Below are 18,374 nucleotides of genomic sequence, written 5' to 3' on the forward strand. Positions count from 1 at the left end.
TCTTGATCGGAGACCAACTGCACATCAGCAGCTTCCCCTGAACGTCACTCTGAGAAATATTTATTTGCCTCATAAATGTGGGTTTATAGGTTTGCTACCTAAACTCTTCACCTCTGAGACTACCTTGGTAAAGAGAAAGACAGGAGGCGTAAGGCTCTCCCATTGTATCAGCTGGTGCGGGGAGGGGGTGGGGGCAAAGATTCCCAAATAAAAACGTCAACACCAAGCATTCCTTTGTGTCAGAGGCTTCTGCGAGGCCATTGCACATGGATGTGCACACTGATGACAGCATCTATCCTGCTGCAGGGGCCAGAGGAAAACCTATGATCACACTGGGTGGTAACAACCCTACTGTGCATACAGGTTCAGGGGGAAGGTGGAGGCCTCTGCTCCGGGCTGACTGAGCTGCTCCTGGTGGGGTGGGGAAGGCAGGCAGGTGTGGCCACAGATGTGGTCGAAGGAGGTCAGAGCTGCGGGGCAGTGTTCATTTTCTTTCAGCATATTGTGATTTGTTAAAGGTTCCTAGGTAAGTGGGTTAGAAACTATATTGTTGAATTTTTAACTAAACCCCCCTCCCTCTCTGGTTTAAAAGTGGTTTAAAAGCACCCCTGCAAAGATACCATGGGCTGAACAATGGGAATATAAGCAAAAGTCAAGAAAACGATGTTCCGAGTGTTCACACCTCTCAGTACCATGTGCAAGCTCTTTGTTGCCCACATTATAAAGTAAAAACAAGGAGTTAATCAGATATGAGAAAGCCATGCTCCAAAGGTGAAATTATCACTCTATTTAAAATATGGTTTGTATCCACTATTGTGACTAGTGAACTTTATGTAGCCCAAGTATATACTGTGCCATGAAATAGTAGTGATAGTGATATGTGTGCGTACACTCCTGTGGGCATACTCACAAGCAGACTTTCAAAGGTAATGGCAAGTTCTGTCTCTTAAAACGCAGTGAGGAAGAGGGTGTGGGGGGACTACCCTTTGGAAGTTATTCAGTATCTAGTCACAATTTCTTAATAAATTGTCAAACATACACATACATTAGGGGTGAGTTCTCAAGATTTTTTTGCCAACAGTGATGATCAATCAAAAAAGTTTAGAGAGCCCTGGCCAGGTGGCTCAGTGGTTGGAGAATTATCCTGTGCACCAAAAGGTTTTGGGTTCAATTCCTGGTCAGGTCACATACCTAGGTGGCAGATTTGATCCCTGATCGGGGTGTGTATGGGAGGCAACTGATCTCTCTCTCTCTCTCTCTCTCTCTCTCTCTGTCCCTTCCTCTCTCTCTAAAATCAATTAATAAAAAACATATCCTTGGGTGAGGATTTAAAAAAAGTTTGGGACACTGGTTAGATAATCTGCAAGAAAAACTTATCACAGATTCATAATGAAAATGATTTGGGTTCTCTTTTATAAATAAGAAATATCATTTGTAGGAAATTACTTCTTGCCTTATGTGAGTCATTACAAATCACAGCCCAGGAACTTTATGATAGGCATAAGAAAAATATCCAACATTAAAGGATAGTGAAGCAGGAAATATCCTTATATTCTGGGTAAGTTTACAATAAGCTAGAATCTCAATGGATTGGGAAAGGTGAATTTGAACTAAAGACTTAGTACTAGACAGCTAATTCCTTAAGACTCTTAGCCCAGTCAAATATGCATTTAAAATCTATTTTGTTCTGGATTTGAGGGACTGGAGAGTGAATAAAATTGCAACTCGGATTCCAGTGCCAAATGTTGGAACCAATCAATAAATCAATTAAAGAGCTATTGGATGATAAGTGGTTCTCAACCACCAAAAGATCCTTTTCTCCCCCCCCCCCTATAAACTCCAAATTTCAAAAGGGTTCTGACTCCCAACAATTGTGTTAAGTAATGCTAGTTCCTAGGAAGGCCAAGTCTCAGCCCCATGGGGTTGGTGTATTTGCTGTTTCCCTTTCCATGAAATGTATTTCCTTCCTTTCAATTCGATTTTTCTAATTACATTTTATGTATCATTTCAATGAGCCACCTCAAGGCCATTTTGGAAATAGGTGGGGTTAAACAACTCTGATAAAAAGTGCTAATGAGCACAGCACCTGTGCTTGAGAGTCCGATGAAGGGCCAAGACAGTGAGTATGATTCGTTCAGATCAAGGAAAGAGGAGAGAGGCCCCAAAAGACGTAAAGTCCCAGTCAATAAAAAAGATGGGCACAATGTATATTAAACAGAGAACAGAACAGAGGGAATTTCAAACAAAGAGACTGGTGGGAGCCAAGGTGCGGAGATAGGAGTAGCTGAGAAGTGTTCAAGGGAAGAAGCTACTGGACAGTTCTTGAACACCTCCCTGCCATGTAACAGATAATCAGCGAGCCATCTTACTCATCTGTTTCACCTAATCCCCAGGAAAATCAGCAGCCTAAGAAGTAGGTACCTCCACTTCACAGATGAAGCAATGAATGCTTAAAAAGGTAAAAGAATGTGCCAAGAGGAACATACTCAGTAAGTGATACCATCAGGGCTTGGACCCAGGATAGCCTGATTCCCAAGACTGGGCTTTTCCATCTATGGCAGATGGCGAGGAATTGCAGAGAACAGCGCCATTCTTTTCATCTAATGGGGGAGGAAATGAAGGTCGGGAAAGATTCATGGCCATATGCAAAGTTACCATGAATGGGGCTGGAGCTAGAACAGAAACCCTGGACTTCGAGTCCACTTTCCTTTCTAGCAATTTAATCCGCTGGTGGAGAACCAACATCTATGAGAACAGAACACAGGTTTGATGCCTAACGAGGTGAAGAAGGAAAGGGATTTTGTTATGTATCCCCTATATGCTTTTATGTTTTTAATAGAAAAACAGTATATGGAAATGTTTTTATGTTTTCATATATAATATTGTACACAATATTCTGCAATTTGCTTTTTCCTTCAATATTGTTTTCAAGATCTATCCATGTTGATCCATGTGAACCTAGTTCAGTGATTTTTTACTGCAAAATAATGTTCTTTTTAAAAAATATATTTTTATTTAATTTTACAGAGAGGAAGGGAGAGGGATAGAGAGTTAGAAACATTGATGAGAGAGAAACATCGATCAGCTGCCTCCTGCACGCCCCCTATTGGGGATCGAGTCCACAACCAAGGTACATGCCCTTGACTGGAATCAAACCCGGAACCCTTCTTCAGTCCGAGGGCCGACACTCTATCCACTGAGCCATACCAGTTAAAGCAATAATGTTCTTACTGTAGAAGCATACTTAAATATACTACAATGTATTTATTAATTAATTCAATGATGGGAATTTGTGTAATTGTGCTTCTGGCTGGAAGGGGAATCTCCGGAGTGCCTGTCTGTACCCACTCAGGGAGTGTAATGAGAAAGGACAATCAGCCAATCTGTACCACCATGTACATCAGAAATTATGAAAAATGGCAGGTCACCCAGTGGACCAACTTAAATACCCCCTACATTTTATACCACAACAAATGGTACAGAGAAAACTTAGATGGCTAGGACAGGAAAAGACTCTCAATGAGATACAGAAAGGAAATCCAAATATTCTTGAAAAAGAACATCCACAGGAATGAAGGAAAAAATGCAGTAATGCTGACCAGAATTAAGATAAAACACAAAATATTTCTCCTCTGAATAGTAATGTCAGGAGATTACATCCTGACATTACTATTGAGCCCTTGAGAATGGATCAGGAAGTTTCTACAGACTTTTCAAAGCTACTTGAGGTTGCCCAGAGAAGGGCAAGCTCTGCTTCCATACTATTCCCCTCGATTTCCTTGAATCTGAATAGACCATCTCTGAAATTTTCCAAGTAAATTTCCTATATTATAATAGTGTTTGAGTTGAGTGAGAAGAAGAAATTATGAGAATAAAGAAATCTTGTGTGAGAGTTTGATGCCATTCTTAGAGATCCTAGGATGGAAAGATTTCTCTTATTCTGCACAGATAAGCCTAATCTTCTAATTTCTTGTATGGCCAGAGCAATAAGGACTTTGGTCTCTAATGGCATGGGAGCCTTTATCCAACACTAGGCTTTTGTGTTTATTATCTCTGGTTATAGTATGGCTTATGAGGTCTCAAATAACTCATTATAGTTTTCTGACTCAGTTTCTCAATCAGTTATATGAATTGGTTAAAAACATGCTCCAATTTATTGTATAAGGGTATGAAGAGACATGTAGTAAAGTGAAAGCACTTACAGTTAATACTATTATCACAGGGTATCATTAATATTCAAAAATATTTTTAAAAAGCAACCAAACATTATCCTTCATGAACTTTGAAGCAACAGAAATTGTCTGACTTTTGCTCATTGTAGACCGGAGCCCTTGACTCTCATCCAAGTTACAACTCCCTTCTCCCAACCTCGGAGCCATCATGTCCATATTCTGTGTTAGCCATCTGGATATTCTCCAGATTAGATTTGTCCATGTGGCTTGTTCCCTGGAAGATGAGTTCCTTCAAGGGCCAGATCATAAGCAGTGTTTGGTTTTGTTGTTTTTGTTGTTGTTGTTGTTGTTGTTTTGAGGAGACCATTCACAGTTGAAATACATGAGCAAACTGTGGGAAAAACAACCTATTCTTTTACCTGAGATCTCGCCCATGTCTGCAAGAAATTCACCTAAAAGTAGATACCATGGCACATTGGCCAATCACCATCATGTTGTTTTAACCAGTCCCCTTGACTAGTTCTCTTGGCTGGTGTCATTCCTGAATTGAAGGTGTCCTCATAGCAGATAAATCTTCCCAACACCTTCCCCTGTCCCCTTTTATGAATCTCAAACACTTTACAACCTGGGGCTGGTGGCAGAGAGTGGGGGGTTTAGGAGATCCTTAGAGTTACAAAGAGGAATGGTGTTGAGGCATATCACTTCATTCTGTGTAGGAGATGTAGTCAGTTCAGGATTTCCATCGTTACGTACTTATGTGTCCCTGGGCAAGATACTAAGTGGAAATAATAATGCCTAATTTAGTAGTGCCTAGCACAGCAAAAATGCTCAGCAAATGTTTGTGATGATGATGATGATGATGATGATGATGAATAAGAAGAAAGTGACAATGAAGCTGACCAACTCATTTCTGCCTTCGCAACTTCACTCATGCTGTTCTCTGATTTGGAATGCTACCCTCATTGTTTTGACCTATCCAGGTCCTTCCCATCCTAAAGGACCCTTAAGAAACCTTCTTCAATCAGCTCCAGGCACAATGCCTCATTTGGCAGTATCAGAGTCTATCTCATCCTAATTATTTCTTATGCCTGGCCTCCCCAAGGACATTGTAGGCTACTTCAGGGCAGGATCTTTTATCTGCTTTGACCCAGCATGGGTCTGGGCTCATGTGAGCTAAGAAATATCTGGTATCGAGCACAGTCAAGAAGGTTTCTATTTCCTGGTCACAGAGTGGTACCAAGCACAGTACAAAGGGAATTCCACAGCTGACAGCTGCACCTTCTTGACTGATCAAATCCTCTGGACTTTATCACCCCATATTACTAAAATGGTCTTATGTCGGCTGAAGGGGTGGAAATGAGTAAGGGGTTCTAGATGCTGGTCTGAGATTTACCACTTGCCACGTATAATTCACTAAGCAATTATTCCTGCTCTAGATATCAGGGCACTAATTATATTTCCACACTCCCAAGAGGTCCGTAGAGGTACAACCAGGGTGTGTTCCTCAAGCACGTTGGTACTGGCCCCGGCACTCTGAACTGCCATGGAATTGGGTTTAGGGCAGATGAGAGCTGGTAAAAAAATTATCATGGCCACTGCTATTCTGTAAGCCACCGACGCTCAGGATATGGAGCCCATTCTGCTCATACACGCTTCCTCTATAAGCTTCTGGAATTCTCTGACCTTTGAAAATGGGGTGGGAACCACAGGTCAGCCCAACAAAGGAGGGGAACTTCTGACAAGGTTCTATCCAGAACTGTCTTCAGCTTTCTCTGGTACCAGCAACATCCTTCTCCTTCATCTTCCTGTCAGGCCGGAGCATAGGCACTCTGGCCCTTCAGATGATAAGCACCTTCAGGGCTGGGGTGTTTGTCTCCTTAGTGCTTAGCATGGTGTGGTGGGCAGAAAGGGGCTCAGTAAGTGCCTGCTGACTGATGGCTGTGAGGAAGCATCGCAGGAGGCCAGTGTCCCGGAAGGCCCTGAGAGCATCGCAGCAAACCCCTCTGCCTACGGTCCTCTCCAGGGCCTTCCCCCCGGGCTCCTTGCTAGTCTCTGGGGCAGCAGGACCTGCCTCCACAAGGTGCTAGTCTCTGCTTTCTGTTGGTGTTTCTCCACGCTCTCCAAAAGGCGGAGAATGGGTGGAAAGGCTCAGCCACAGGATATTGGACTGTTTACAGTTGGCCAGGCCAAGATTAGCATGAGCACAACATATGCCAAGTTCATTGGAAGTTACATTTTCCCTTTGTTTACACATTAAAGGGGAGAAGACCAGAAGGAAAAAAAAAAAGCAGGTGACCTCCTGGTAACCTCGCCCGTCTGCAAGAGGCTGCTGCCCTCACCTCTGAATGAACTTTCAGATTATCTCAGACAAGATTCACCTTGCGCTGAACTTGTACGCCTGCTCTGAAGCCCCCAGTCACGTAGCTGTGATTAAACATTACAGAGTGGCCATAAATTTACAGAAGTATTATTGTGGCTTGCTTTCCTCTTTCTTCTTTGGGAGAGGAAGAGAGCAATGGGTTTAGGGTGGGGGGAGCTAAAAAAAGGGAAATGTAGTCAAACAAACAGTTCCTTTTCACAGTTCTGAACAAAAGAGAAAACACTGCAGATAGGTGTCCCAGAAAGAAGGGGAAAGAGATTTGGCCATGTGAGAGGAATTAAAGTTCTAGAAGACTTCAAAAGCCCCAAACTCAACAAAATAGCCGCGATGCTCTGCTCCCATTTCCAGGCAACCTGAAAGTTCGCAGGTGAAAGCGGACCTGCTCTGCCTGCCCCGGGCCTGTCTGAAGGGTGTCCCTGCAGCAAGACTTCTGCCCGAGAGAGTGATGCTCATCCCTGGGTTTGCTCTACAGTATGGGGCAACGGACAGGGAAGCAGGCAGGGGAGAGAAGGCTGCAAAACACAGTTTGTTTTGTTCTTTGAGCTGCTGTGAGCGAGGAGGACGCCCTAACATCTGGGACATTTAAAAGGAGATTGGACAAAGACTAGACCGTATTCTAAAGGAAACACCCTGAAGCTATACCCAGGAGACTGACCAGATGACCTCAGAGCATTTATTTCTATGATTCACTGTTTTATACTTAAAGTGGGAAGAAAAATGGATATTCCACTTAAGTAAAGTTTGCTAAATCCTCTAGGATTCCAAAGCCAAGATACGCCTGCAGACGGCCTGTGCTGGTCATTAAACAATGAGACCTCTATAACCAGAAAAGGCCACGGAGTGCTCTATGTGATCCAGACGAATTGTAAGAAGTGGTCAGGAAGCCAGACTGAGGTGACAGGCTCTGGCCAGCAAAGCCACCTTTGGAAAGGAGTCATTCGGTCTCTGGTTACCCTATGGCAGTGACAGGGGTGCTAAAGAGGCTCATTGTTTCTACAGTTGGCAAGGCCTCGTCCATAAACGTAGCAAAGCCCAGAGTCCATCACACAAGGAAAGCGGCCGATGGCTTAGCTCAGCTCCTACTCTCGGCAAGTCTCTCACTTCTTGTACGAATCCGCCAGGAGTCAGAAACAGCCCTTTGGAAATGCTCAGGCATTGCCTCTGATACACTGAGTTGAGCCAGGAAGTGAAATGTCCATGGAGCTGGGACAGTCTTGGGAATGTTTATGTTTGCCATGGGAGTTCTGAAGTCACCCTCTGGTCCCAGGGGGCAACCTGTTTCCAAAGTCCTAGTTTGGACTTGGAGAAGAAAAAGAATGGGTTCTTGTCTCTCAAGATGAGTTCTGTGTTTGGGGGTAAGTCCAGGAGTGTGAACATATGGAGGCTGGGATCTGAGACTCATGGGAAAGCTGTGAGAGCACGCAGGGGGCTGTACTAACGCGGACAGCCTGAAATCAGGCCAACAATCGCTCAACACACAGGTACCAGCCAAGGGCAATGAGACAGACTCAATAGGGCAGCCAGGAACCAGGAAGGCATACACAAGAGGAGGAAAGGCAAATATGTACCAAGAGCTAGAAAACACAAGATTAGATTGTTGGGTGGAAACTTGGGGAGAGGGGAAAGCATAATAAAAATTGCAATTGTTGAGAGCTGAAAGTGGGCCAGGCAGTGTATGAAATCAAGTGCTGTAGGGCACTGTCTCATTTAATGTTCATCTAAGAGGAAGATACTATTACTATGCCAATGTTAAAGATAAGGAAATTGAGGCACAGGACAATTAAGTAATTGCTCAAAACCACACTGTAATAAGGAAGTCAGAATCTGAACCCAGGCCTATCTGATTCAATGCATTTTAAAATATGAGAGTAAATCTGGAAACTAAAGAGAAATCTATAAAAGTTCATGCTGGTCAGATTGAATGAAATGTCCTCTTCCTTTTCCTACCATCCTTCAAGCGCTGCTTAAGTGCTCATCTCCTGTAGGAAACCTTGACTACTACTATCAGCTTCTGAGATTTATCCTTTCTCTGAACTCTATTTGTCTTATTGTTTATGGGGCACAGGAAGCACTGTATCACAGCTTTTCTATTCTTCCAACTGTTTGTCCCTCACAACTGAACAACTGATTATGTCAGTAAACTAGATGCTGATATAGAAAGAAACCTAAGTGTTTTGTTTGTTACCTCCCAGAATAGAAAGTCAATTCTTTGAGGCCCGAGGTCCGAAATGCCTAGTACAGCAAGGGACACACAGTGGGACCTTAGTATATTTGTGATCAAATTCCCAGAAACCAATAAAAATCCCCCAAAGTACACAATAAGGAAGCATTTTCTAATGAAGAGAGTTGTTCATTTAGTAACATGTTCTAGAGTGGAGGATATAGGAATATGGATATGAGAGTAGACTGGGCCCTACTTCTTTTGTGTATAACTCTCCCCCTCCCCCAATAAGTAGCTTTACCGTAGTATTTCTTTATAAAAACAATATATGCTCTTTTCAAAAATAAAAAAAATTAAAAACCTCTTTAACTCAAAAAAGGATAGCAGGGAACCTATCACCCATAATCTCATCTCCCAGGGATAATAACTGCTGATGATTTGGTATCTTGCATGCTCTTAAAAGCTGACTATTTTTCAGTAATAAAGCACAAAATCTTCTACATTTTTAAAGACTGTAGTGTCTATTTTTAATGGTTCTATACCATATGAAGTCGAACAAATCCCCTACTGGTAGATATTTTGTGTGTTTTTTTTCCCCTCCAATCCTTCACTACTCAATGTCTTGATGAAATACTTGCAAATACATCTTGGTGCATTTCTGCAATGGCTCCCTTAGGAAATGACACAAGCTGCACTACAGTACAGTGGTTTAAAGTGTTGACTCTCTAGACAGCCTAAGTTGGGTTCCTAGCTCTTCCACTTACCTGCTTTGTGATCATGGGCAAGTTATCGAACTTCTCTACAATCCAGTGTTATCATCAATAAAACAGGAATAAGTAGTACATATATCATAGGGTTGCTGTGTGGATTGAATATGTTAATTCATGTGAAGCTTTTAGTATCGTTCCTTTCAGACAGTAAATGCGTGGCAAATGTTAGCCATGATGATGTTGATGCTGCTGCTGCTGATGATGACTGATAAACTGGAAGCACGATTCTTAGTTAAAGCTTTTGGTACCCATCGATGAACTGCCCTCCAGAATGGTGTCTCAATTTACTCTCCCATTAGCAGGAATCAGAGTGTTTTTGAATAGAAAAACCTGAACAGAGCCGGCATGAGCATCTTTCAGAAATGCTAGAGGGGCTATCTCGCTAAGCCAGAAGCTTTATGATCTCTGTCTACCTCATAGTCCCATGCTTCCTTGCCCTCTTCCTAAGTCATATACGTGTAATGAAAATCAGGAGAACATGTGGAAAGACTTGGAACATTTTGAAATAAAATGTTCTAAGGCTCTATCTAACTTGCATTTAGATAGTGCTTTGTAATTTGGAAAATGTTTTCAATCTTTTTGGCACAAACACCATCTAACTTATTGGTTATGAAAACCTATACTTTCCAACTGGGACAATTAAGGAATGATTAGGTTACAGAATAACTGAAGGGATGCCAGATCTCATCTTAACCTGTTTCTAGATCAGATCTTAAGACCCAGCCTTGCACCCAGGCTGCCTGCACCATTCACCTCACCACTGTCAGATCAAAAGCTCTCTAAGGTTCTCTTTTCTTCCACTGTCACTACCAAGCATTCAGAAGTTTCTTCTCTTTGGATTTTACTTGCAACCACAGCTATCTATCTCCACTCTCTAGTAACTCTTGTATCAAATGAACACACAGGCAGGAATTAAGGATACAATCTTGTTACCTGAAGTAGCTTGAAATAGTTGTCTCTCACATCATCAAAGGTGAGCATTTACTAGAATTTGATAGTGAAAGTTCCTTAGCTGTTTCTATCCTACTTCTCCCTGGTCCGAAAATCACTGAAAAAATACCCTCCTTCCTTAATTTTTCAGGTTTCTAAAGAAGCAAAGCTCAGCCTAGTGTCTTTAGGACCTCCCTGCATTCTCCATCTTAGCACCGTCCCCTGCTAATAGGAAGTGTGAGTATTTCACTCTATTGGAAGCTATACATGTTTCAGCCAAAGACCCAATGCAGATACATGCTCACAGCAGGAAAGAACAAGTGGATCACTTAAAAAATGGGCTCTAGTTACGTTTCTGATCATTACATCATCTGCCGAAGTAAAGGCTTCTGTCACATGGGAAAATGAGCACTATAATCTGTGTCCTGATGTTACAATCAAGACAAGTGTACCGGTAATAATACAATTGAGGGAATTTGAATACACTCTTACTTACTAATGACCACAATCAAAGCAGTCCCTTTTTCTTCAAATATATGGTACTTAATTTTGGTCTTCAGTGATAAAATTTTCATATTCTTCCTCTTTACATTCAAATATAATGCACCCAATGCTGCTGCTATGTATGGATTATGCAGGCATAACTTTAAAAAACCTACTATATATAGGAAGGTTTTCTTTTGATGGGCATCTGTAGCGGTCACCTTCAGATGTGTTGTTCTTTTGGGTCCTAAACCTTTGCTTGTCCTCAGCCTCCTCCCTAGTTCTCTCTGGTTTGTTTCCACACAGGATTTTTAGGCATCTGATCAATTACCCTGTATGTGAGATGCTAGGAGCACTAAAAAGGAAGAAGATACTGCTTCTGCCCTCAAGGAGTGTAGAATTTAGTTGGGGATCCAGACCAACATCTTGAAGTCAATAAAAGTACCATTTTTAGGGATGGAATTTTGTTAACTTTGCATTAATGCTAAATAACATGAGGATATCAGTGTGCGGTAAGGTATGGATCCCCACAGAAGGTTTAGAACAGCGGTTCTCAACCTGTGGGTCGCGACCCCTTTGGGGGTCAAACGACCCTTTCACAGGGGTCGCCTAAGACCATCGGAAAACACATATATAATTACATAATGTTTTTGTGATTAATCACGATGCTTTAATTATGTTCAATTTGTAACAATAAAATTGGGGGTCACCACAACATGAGGAACTGTATTAAAGGGTCGCAGCATTAGGAAGGTTGAGAACCACTGGTTTAGAAGGAAGAGCAGTGGACAGTGACAATATCTTGTTCATACTGGACACCCATGTCCTAGAACAGTGCCTGACACGTAACGGACACCCAATACACATCTGTGGGACACTCCTCCCTCTCTGACCTGCCATCTATGGCAAAGCTAAGGGACCAGGTGTTTTCCAGGCCATCTGCCTTCCCAAAGGGCCCCAAGTCATTACAGTTTCCATCAGGTTGTGCAGTTTTCTGGCAGCCTCCCCAGAGGGGCTCTGCCTCAGCTAACAAGGCAGTGTGTGCTGCTTCTCTGGGGACAGTGTCCCTGGGAGCTTGGTGTGCACATCTAACGAGACTGGATTTTCTGGTGGGTGGGGGGAAGCAGCAAGGAGGTGATGCAGGTCTGCAGGGGTGAACTTGTCTCCTCAGCAAAGCAAGGGCACGCCCCCCAATCGACACCCCGCGGCTCTCCCCTTTATCAGCAGTCTCTGCTCGGGGAGGGCACTCCTCCCAGGCTGGGCCACCGAGAGCACTTGTTTACAAGGGCATTTCCTCCGGGTGTTCTCACCGAGCACATATTTGAGGGTGAGGATTAGGAAAGAGCCACAGGCTGGGTCAAGTGGTATCCGTAGAAGGGAAACACCCCCTCTCTGCCCTCTCCAGGCAGCCACAGCTCCCACTTGCCAGAGCTGAACCCGGGAAGCGGTACCGTTTTACTTTCCTCCCGCTGCCCCTGAAATGCATCCTGTCTGCACCAACTGCCTGGGCACCTGCGGCTCATCCCTCAGTGGACCAGTCTCACGCCCGCCTTGAGAGAGTCAAATACAGGTGTGCCAACAGGTGATACTGGAAAAAGCCATTCTAGTCCTGGACTCAATTTCTCCATCTACAAAATGAAACTCCAGGGCTAACTGATTTATTTTTCTTAGTTTTAGAAATTATTTATTTCACTTACAATTTTCACTTTAAATGCAAAATAGCTGATAAAAAGAAAAAAGAACACACTGAAAAACATATTATACTGACTCTTTGCCCCATATAGACACATCAGCCTTTGGAATTTGCTTTTAGGTAATTAGGTAAAAAATAAAAACAAACTTAAAACTATTATTTCTCTCCAAAAGAAAAAGTTGAGGTACTTATTTAACAGATGTGTGATCTCCATCCAAAAATGGTTTCTCTATTAACAGCCTTGCTACATGTGGTCCCAATCCGTTCCTTCTAAAGCAGATCTTTGTTTAAGCACATGTTCATAAAACTGACAATGTTCCTTAATAATCATTGAGGTTGCAAAATAATATTGAATGTCAACTGTAATTGAAAAAAATAAAATAAAAATTAGCAAGTTAAAAATAATCATTAAGGTTGCCATAGAAACACACAGGGCTAGCACCAGATCTCATAGCGGATATGCTGCTGGGAGGGCCTTTAGGGGACGCTCAGGAGAACCCGAGCCAGCTGGCCTTCCAGCCACAGCCCCGCTGCCCACACAGGAAAGCTGGGTTCTGCGCTCATGGTCTGAAGGATCAACACTTGCCCCTGCTTCTCCAAATTAAGATAAATTTCTCACCAACTCCACCTGGAGCTGGATGCCAGACTCCTCCCCAGCTGAGTCAACCTTAGAGGAGGGACTACAGCTCAGCACCAAGCAGCAGGGAAGACATTCCTGAACATTCTGCAGGAGACCCACAAACCATCATCACTCCCCGCCTGCTCCACTGGGCCCTGTTCTCCACCAGGTGGACTCCCACCCAGTCTCAGCAGCAGATTCCACACCTTGTAATGGTGTTTCCTGCCCCCACCCTCTCCCCAGGAGAGCAGGGACATCAAGACAAAGTGAGCCCAGAGCCTGGCAGGAAACCACAGGGACTTGGGCTCCATCAGAGCAAAGGGCTTGCTGAGTTACCAACGGCTTTGTTGACACAGCTAATGCCACCCCTTGACATTTGAAAAACAATAGTTTATTAATGCTACAAGAATTAATGACCACTTTAGACCTTGAACTAACCAGCATATTTTTAATTTTTCCAACCCAGCAGGATAAGCTGTCATATTTAATATAAATTGTCACCATCCGGACATTTCACATCTGGCTGTGTGGCAGACTGCTCCATGCATTGGGTGAGTAACATCATGGTTGAGGATAAAAGGCAGCACATGAGCTGCAGAAACACAAGCAAGAATGACCACGGACCATGGGCACTAACCATAGATTCCAGGACCGAGAAAGCTTAGGGTGTATACCTGTGTACTCTGAGCAAAGCCCACAACCCAGAGAAGACGAATACTGTTCCTTCCTTTACACTAGCTTATAAAAGTGTAAAGGGGAAAAAAGCCTCTTCAATAATAATTTTTTAAAAAGGCAATAATTTCATTACAATAACAATGAAAGCAATAGCAAGTTGGAGATGAAAGCTGCCTTGCTCTCAGCACTCACGAGCTCCCTGGATTTCACATCTTGAACTAGCACGTCTCCTTCCCGGCTTTGGTAATATTACATATGGTTAAAACCTTTATAAAGAGTTAAAGAACCACGGGCAGAATCACCCTTTCTCATGCAGAGTCTCACTTTTTTTATATTTGCCTTTGACAGCACTTTTGCTGTTCCCAAAGAAACTTTATAGAAAAAAACCACACACCTGAGACAGGGTCTGAAACCTGACAGACAAAGCTAGCAATGACAACACTGCTTGCCCAAGATAGTAACAGCTTGAACCCAGCAAACAGTAAATAAAACCCGGTCGTTTTGATCCTTTGCCACCTGTCTGGTTGTTTTTCTAAAAGGGTACAGAAAAGTTTGTGGTCTGGTAAATTTTTGGTCTGTGGTTACACAACTGATTTTAATCACAGCTTCATTCTGGGACACCCCGTGGTACTTGAGGGCACTTGTCTGGGTAACCACTCTCATCACTCAATTGTCAAAGCCTGGACAGAAGAGTGAGCTGAAGTGGGCTAGTCTCAGAGCCATGGCTAGACATTTAGCCGGAGCTTCAATACCAGCTGAACGGAATCAAATTCAAGGAACTAAATAAGAGGAAGGCACCAAGGGGGATTTTTAATGAATCTTCCTCCTTCTGATAAGCAGGGCCCACGGCTGTCTGGGTGGGGATTTTCAACGGACCCCGCTCGGTGGTGGGGGGCCAGCTTCCCAGCATCACCCCCAGAAGCTGGACATCGTGTCCTTCACAGCCCCTGGGGGGAGCAGTCACAAGCTGCTTTCCCCTAAATTAGAGGAGAAACAACAATTTTTTTTTGTTTTCACTTTTTAAGACAAAAACAAAATTTAGAATGAAACCAGAGTCTCTTCTCTATTCAGGCAGAATAATTTTTTCTCCTCCTCTTTTTCACTTGACTCAGTTCTGTGCCAAAACAAAGCGACTGTGCTTCTCCCCAAGTTATTTACATACGGATCCTCCCTCTGCTAATACGGGATCTTCCACCCTATCAAGAAAAAATAGCACTTCTTTAAAAGCCACATTAAAATACATCCTTGCCAGGTTCTTCTGTCTTTTCACATGAATATTTTCTTCCCTCGTTACTCAGGCTCAGGTGAGTGATGTGTGAGTCACACATTTGATCTCACCAATGGCAGGAGCCCTCCCCCAGGGCCAGTTCTCCTTTGGGGATGGGAGACAAGGGGGAAGGAGAACATTGGTTTTCAGAGGCTGCGCCTCACCCCGTTCCGTTACTATGAGTGGAGACCCTGTCCCCACGCTCCTACTTCCTCTTTGCTTCCCTCCCCCAAAGTCCTAGGATCCAGAGAGGGAAACTGAGTTGGTGCAGTGGCTTCTGGATTCAGCAGGTGCCTACGGTTAACATTCACACTTACCAAAATGCTAATGAGGAACTACAGTGGGGCCTTGACTTACAAATTTAATTCCTTCCAAGACCGAGCTTGTTAAGGAGTTCGTTAACTCAAATTACTCTATCAACTCAATGCAAAAAATCAGCCGAGAGACAGCTGGTATCTCAAAATACTCGTTAGTCAGGACACTCATAAATCAAGGCCCCACTGTAATTGCAATTCCACTTCAAACCACCGGGTCCTGAGATACTATTCACCCCCCTCAGCTGTTTGCCAGTGTGGGGAGGAAAGGCAGGCCAGAGCTTCCCCAGCCTGGGCGACTGACGAAATGCCATCCTCAGGCCTAGAAAAACTGAACTGCAAAAGGGCTCCAAGAGTTTGAAGTAGAAGACGAAACTGTGCAGTGGGCCAGGAGATAGGTGAGGGGGGTGGGGTGTCTGGCTTGAAATCCGCCCCACCTCAGGGGGTGTGGCTTGTACAGCTGTGTCAGGTGTGCAGGCGGCCAGCAGCTTGTCCACAGGAAGCCCAGGGCCCGAGGCCTCTGCAGATGCCTGGCTCTGCCCTGAGTTCCAGGGGACTCTTGACACCGCTCTCTGCGCAGGGCCAGCGTTCACTGTGACCCCTGCAGGCAGGGCTTTGGGGAAGAGTGTTTCAAAAACTCAACCACCTCTTCCTTCTGAACAGGTGTAGCAGCAAACCTGTCTTTACCCAGCATAAAACCTCTGTAACAGCGAAGCCAGAGGCCCACGCACCTGAGATGAGCTGAAATGACAGTGAGAAGCCAGCTGTGCTTTGTCATCCACACAGTTCAACAGCCTGCACCCAGCCGGCCAGACGCCAGCCAGCTGTTTCGGGAAGAAGCAGTCTCTGTTGCTGATGTCATTGGCTCGGTGGGCCATAGGCATCAGGTCGGCTGTGCCTCAAGGTGATATCCGACCAAGGCTACTGGGGGACACTGGTGGGAAGATGGGGGGGAAGAGCACTGGGGTGGGCTTGGGCCTCTCAGGGACCAGCTGTCCCACAGAATAAGGTGGGTGCAGGCTCGTCTTGCCTTCTTTCAGGGCCTGCAGTTCCCACGTCTTCTGGAACCTCAGGACAACACCAAGGCTCCCTCCAGCCACCAGGAGTGTGTATACTGCTGTTGGAGGATCTTGCACTGGGAAGCCTGTCGTATCTGCAGAATAATTAGAGGGAATATTTTCATCGTCTTCATTGGCAGTAGGTGCCTTCATGGCGGGGACACCTCCTTCGTGGTCTCAGTTGAAAACCTCGTGGATTCATGCCCTGGCCGGTGTGGCTCAGTTAGATGTTATCCTGTGCACCAAAAGGTTGCCTGTTCAAGTCCTGGTGAAGGTACATGCCTGGATTGCAGACTCGATCCCCAGTAGGGGGTGTGCAGGAGGCAGCCAATTGATGTTTTATACTCACACAGATCGATGTTTACCTCTTCCTCTTCTCCCTGTCCCTTCCTCTCTCTCTGTCCAGAGGGTGTCCATGACCTCCTAGCTCCACTCGCTCCACAGGCCATGCCCAAACTCCTCCTGGGCTCGTAGCTGCACCACGTGCCTCAGGCCTCTCCAGGCATCACGGATGGTGCAGTGATGCTGGAGCTCCGTGACACACAAGTTGTGAATGTCTTAGACCGTTCAGCCGGTATCGGAGCTCAAACTGTAGCCTGTAGAAACAGGAATTCCAGGAGGCAGGTCTTGCCAGGTGACAATGAGCCAGCGGTGTTTTCTGTCCACAGCGGTGACGGTGATGTTGATGGGTGGGTCAGGCTGCAGGGTTCCGTACCCCTCAAATGTTTGGGGTCTGCTGGACTTGCTGCTGGCACTGGTGGTGATGCACAGGGACACAGCGTAGAAAGAATCATCTCCCTCTGGGACTCCTGAGAATACCGGCACAGCTCCTGGGAGTCTTCCACGGGACCGCACGGAAACGGAAACATCCTCACCGACAGCACAGCCTTGGTCCTCGGGGAGGGAGGGCTCTGAGGCCACCACTCACAGTGGACGTTGCTGATGGGGCTCTTCTGGAAGCAGGAGAGCTGAGGCTCTGGGGGAACAGCCACCCACAAGCACACAGCTCCAAGCGGGTGGCCGCCCTGGTGGCATGAGTAGTTTCCAGAGTCGCTGAGCTGCACGGATCTCAGAAGTGGCCTCCTTCCCCAACCAGCCCATCTGCGGTGGTTCGAGCCTGTCACCTGATTCCTGAGCACCCAGTGAACCGTGGCATTGTCTCCCGGTTCCCCGCCTGGACAGGTCAGGGTAATGCTGGCCCCAGGCCTGCCGGTCAGCACATTGCGCTCTACCTCCAGCGCAGGGCAGCCAGCAGGGCAGTGAGCAGCGCACAGAGCACAGCCAGCCTGCTTCCTCCTCCACCAGTAGCCTATGGTCCCAAAGAGGCAGCGGTGGATAGGAACTGGGCAAGCGGGCGGCGGGGCGGTGTCTGCGGGCACGCTCAGGCCCTGAGAGCAGCCCTCATCTCCCGGTGGCCTTCTTAGGGCCCTTTACGAGCTCTGAAACTTAATCTTTAAATTGCCATGTTGGCCACTGAGAGGCTAAGGTGGGAAAATGAGCCCTCCCCTTCTGGGAGAGCTGTGCTGTCCCGGGAAGAAAAGCCTTTAGGAACCTGGTACAAGGTCAGATGCATTCATTTTCGCACTGACTCGGTAATGAAGACCTATCGTGAATGCCTATCATGTGCCAAAGAGTGCAAAGCCGTAAGAGAAACAAACACTTTGTCCCTGCTTAAGAGGGAACATCCTACCACACACACTGCAGGCCAGCTTTACGGAGATTTTAATGAGGCACCATGAGGCACCATGCCTCTCGAGGTTCCTAGGTGATGTGCAGACTTAGGAGTGATTGTCAATCACACAACTCCCACTTCTCACTGCAAATGTAGTATGTGGCCAGGCAGCATAGCCGG

At 45.3% G+C, this 18,374-nt stretch overlaps 1 protein-coding gene and 1 pseudogene across 4 annotated transcripts in view; both read right to left on the reverse strand.

Annotated features, from left to right (window-relative positions):
• The window catches only part of EXOC6B (exocyst complex component 6B), a 477,149-nt gene that overhangs the window by 12,563 nt on the left and 446,212 nt on the right, over nucleotides 1-18,374 (reverse strand). The window lies entirely within an intron of this gene.
• The window catches only part of LOC106698482, a 33,540-nt pseudogene continuing 17,668 nt past the window's right edge, over nucleotides 2,503-18,374 (reverse strand).

This window comes from Myotis lucifugus, unplaced genomic scaffold, assembly GCF_000147115.1.
Source record: "Myotis lucifugus unplaced genomic scaffold, Myoluc2.0 scaffold_186, whole genome shotgun sequence".
Taxonomy (NCBI): Eukaryota; Metazoa; Chordata; class Mammalia; order Chiroptera; family Vespertilionidae; genus Myotis; species Myotis lucifugus.